At 43.9% G+C, this 3,884-nt stretch overlaps 1 non-coding gene across 1 annotated transcript; it reads left to right on the forward strand.

Annotated features, from left to right (window-relative positions):
• The first annotated feature begins 3,402 nt into the window (after positions 1-3,402).
• LOC148013109 (U2 spliceosomal RNA) lies at positions 3,403-3,601 on the forward strand. The gene has a single exon (XR_015688993.1). It is a non-coding gene; the product is annotated as a U2 spliceosomal RNA (small nuclear RNA).
• The last annotated feature ends 283 nt before the right edge of the window (positions 3,602-3,884 follow it).

Below are 3,884 nucleotides of genomic sequence, written 5' to 3' on the forward strand. Positions count from 1 at the left end.
TTGATTACTTGGGAACAAGGAAGTACAGCTTTATCTTCAATGGACAAGTGGTATGTGGAAGGGCATGGTCTGAGATTCATGGAATCCCAAAGACATCTTTTTACAGGTACAAAATACAATTTGAGCATGGCATGAGGAGGGCAATGCATGGAAACAAGGGGGTAATAAGAGCAGCTTGGGATCACACAGAGATGGGAAGAGCCATCCTTAGAGACTTTGTTAAGAAGAATGTAGAGCAAATGCCACACAAGAGTAGAACAATGCAAGATGGATCAAGGGAGACACAATTGGTCATCCCAGATGTTTACAAGTAGGTAGATATATGGGCAGAAGTAAAGACAACATTGAGTGGTATTGGATGTAAGCAAATGTCATTGTCCACCTTCAATCGTATTTGGAACACAGAGTTCAAGCATGTAACCTTAGCAAAGACAAGTGAGTTCTCCAAATGTAGTATTTGCTCAGAGATCAAAGAGCAACTTGCAGCAACAAAGTGCCTTCAAGAGCAAAATGTGCTTCTAAAGAAGCGTCAATGTCACATGCTACAACAACAAAGTTGTTGGAACATATACTACAGTTGGCGCTTGGCCTTAGCATTAGATCTAGATAAAAACTTGTGCATCATACATGATAAAATGGACTAGCAAAAGACAACTATCCCCAGGTTAAGGCTTTGATCAAAAGAGACTAAAAGATCTACTCAACTACCAATTTCTTTAACATGCATGATTACACATGGACATGGAGAAGGTAGATATGGACATTTCTCACTCGATCTGTGGCCTCATGATCCTAACTTCACAATTGCCTCATTGTCATTGTACTTTAGGAAGTTGGAGCGACTACGCAGGCATGCAAATGGTGATCTACAAGTAGATGGAACGCCAAGATCAACCTCTGTGCTACTAAATGCCCTCAACTCGAAAAAAGCACTAGACCACCATCAAGGTGTTGCACAAAATAAATCATGCATGGAAGATAATACACCACAGGATTATCATCATCATTTCAAACGATTGCCAGAGAACTTACTACCTCAACTCGATAATTCTGGATCAGAAAACAAAAATCGCTATCTCTTTGCATATCTATCATTGCTTGTTGCACGAGGAACATTCAAGATGATCCAGCTTGGGTTTCTCATGGTGGGTCATACACATGAAGACATCGATGCAATATTCAGCAAAATTTCAGAGAAGCTAAGGACGAGCATGACCTTCACTTTTCCTCATCTTATGCAACATTTTCAATCATGCCAGATGACAAGTCCTACACCTTTCTTATTGACACATGTGCCTGACTTTAAGAGATACATTGAGGGATACTTGTGTGATTCAAAAGATACACTTGTTGGTCACTTAAAACCTCTTCAATTTCGGTTTTATATGCAAGGAGATACACCTGTCATGCAATACAAGATGCATCCAAAGTCCCCAGACTGGTTACCAAGAGAAGGTGGCATTGAATTATGGAAGAGAGACCTTGCAGGAAAGCCTACTCTTCCAAAGGGTGTTCCAATGTTGCTGCCCATGTTTGAGTACGTTAAGGACCATCAAGAAGTAGTAAGTGGAGTTAAAGATTATTTGAAGTATTGGGAAAGATGGTCAAATGTACAAGGACCTGAAGCAGAGTTCACAAAGTTTATAACACCAGTGATTGATTATTGGAAACATATGATCTACGCTCTTCAAACTCCAAATGTCCAAGAAGATTTATTTTTCATAGATTTTTGGCCAAGAACACAAAGTGATGTAACCAATATAGATGTAGATAATGCAGATGACTTCATTGGATTGGAAGAGTTGAATGATCACTATTGTGGTCCTCCGAGCAAACGACCCAAACATGCATTTGAACCAATGCTTGATTTTAAGAAAGACGACTTTGTGCTTGTTAGACCTTCAGATCCAGTATATCCAATATGGCTTGATGTTGCACAAAGTGAGGTCGATATAAATAGACATTCCAAAGACTTCAACAAGGTACGTATACAATATTGGGCACCAGTTTGTTGTCGTCAAAATGCTACAGATGCAGAGGTGTTGCACAAAGCGAGGTCGATACAAATAGGCATTCCAAAAACTTCAACAAGGTACGTATACAATATTGGGCACCAGTTTGTAGTCGTCAAAATGCTACAGATGCAGAGGTGTATTTTAATTGTTGGGATAAATATTGGATGTGCAACAAAAAAGATCCTGAACGATGGGAAACAATAGATAGCATTGTCTTCTCTTGGATGAAGAAAGGTACAAAATCTCCCAAAAAAATTAAAATTCCCCCAAAAGTTGTACTGAAGGCTAAAGAAAGTCTACAAGAATCCATCGAGCGACTGAAGATTTTCCTTGAATATTTCAAGGATATTAAAACTAAGGTGTCTATTAACACCATCTTTTTGAGTTTTTTTCAATCTCTTGGAAACAACCATAAGCAGTAATATGTTTAATTGCACCAAGTTCCAAATTAATGAAATTTCCAAAATTCATGAAATCCATTTTGATTTGGTTTTCCCATATTGATGGGAAATTCCCAAAATCCCGAATATGGAGTTAAGTGTGTATGTGCGTGTGCGTGCGCACGCGCAAATAAAGATGCTGATGGAAACGGAGGGAGGGGTTTGTAGACCTAAAAGTGACCATGCAATGTGGCACAGCTGCATCTCAAGGGGCATAGGTACTCTACAAATCTATACCAAAGGATGTTGCTTGCACCGTTAAAAAGATGCGGCTGGAATGCATTTCGCCTCGATCATCCGAGGAAAGCGTTCTCTGCCCGAAAGAAAAGGATAACTTTGCAGCATGCTGGGGAATGTTTTTCGTCCTATCCACCAAATGATTCCCTAGTCATTGAAAGCCGAAAATTGGAAAGAAAGGAACGGACATAGATAGAGGGTACCCTAGGGCAGTCGCGAATTCATTAGCCAAGATCGAGGGGAACCTCAGGAGAGGCTGGAAAGGTGAAAGCAAGTAGGGTTCCACGGTGGAGGAGATCAAAAGAGCATGGTATGTGGAGAAGGGCAACTAGTGCGGAAGATGGCCGCGAAGGAAGCATATGGCATGTCTACAAACGCTCTAGGGAGATATACCTCGTGTGCGGCACGGCACGGAACTCAGTGAAGAGGCTAAAATGGGGGAATCGCGCACGGCGGCGTGGTTGTGTTTTGGTTTTCTGGGGGATCCTCTCCGACACGTTCGGGATCGCGAGAACGGCGCGTGTCCCTTGGTTTTTCTGTTTTGTTAGAAAAGGAAAAAACAAAACTCTGGTACACATACAGTGAATGGGTGCTTTTGCTCCCTGCCTGTGAGTCCCGTAGGCAGAGAGAGCGGTGCACGCGGAAGGAAGCGCAATAGCTGGCAAGCCCCCGGGGGGTATAAAGCAAAGGGTCGGGGCGCCAAGATCCTCATACCTTTCTCGGCCTTTTGGCTAAGATCAAGTGTAGTATCTGTTCTTATCAGTTTAATATCTGATACGTGGCCCATCGGGTCACTACGATATTAACCTAATTTCTTTCACGGGGGCAGCCCCATCCGGCAGCTTGCTGCCCGGGGCTGCGCGCGTCGCCTCCGTATTGCACTGCCTCGGAGCGCACGGCGCACCCCCTCCCCCCACAATTCTCAAGCGAAGGCGGACGGCTCAATCGTTTGTAAGCATTAACAAAACAGGCTCTCGGTGCATGCAGGGCAGCGAGCAGAAGAAGCTGGGCGTGATGGTCGACACTGGCAAGGCGAGCAGAGGCCATGCGCGTTGCCGGCGGGGCAGAGACGTCGGTCGCAGCTTCTGATTGGCGGGCGTCAGGATACGCCGTGGCTTGCGATACACGCCACCTTACCTTACCTTTTCTGGATATCGGTTGCCCGAAAGAGGCACGCACGCCCCGCAGAGGA

Source organism: Lygodium microphyllum, chromosome 26 (assembly GCF_053477565.2).
Source record: "Lygodium microphyllum isolate KBCC chromosome 26, Lygodium_microphyllum_v1.1.10, whole genome shotgun sequence".
NCBI classification, from domain to species: Eukaryota; Viridiplantae; Streptophyta; class Polypodiopsida; order Schizaeales; family Lygodiaceae; genus Lygodium; species Lygodium microphyllum.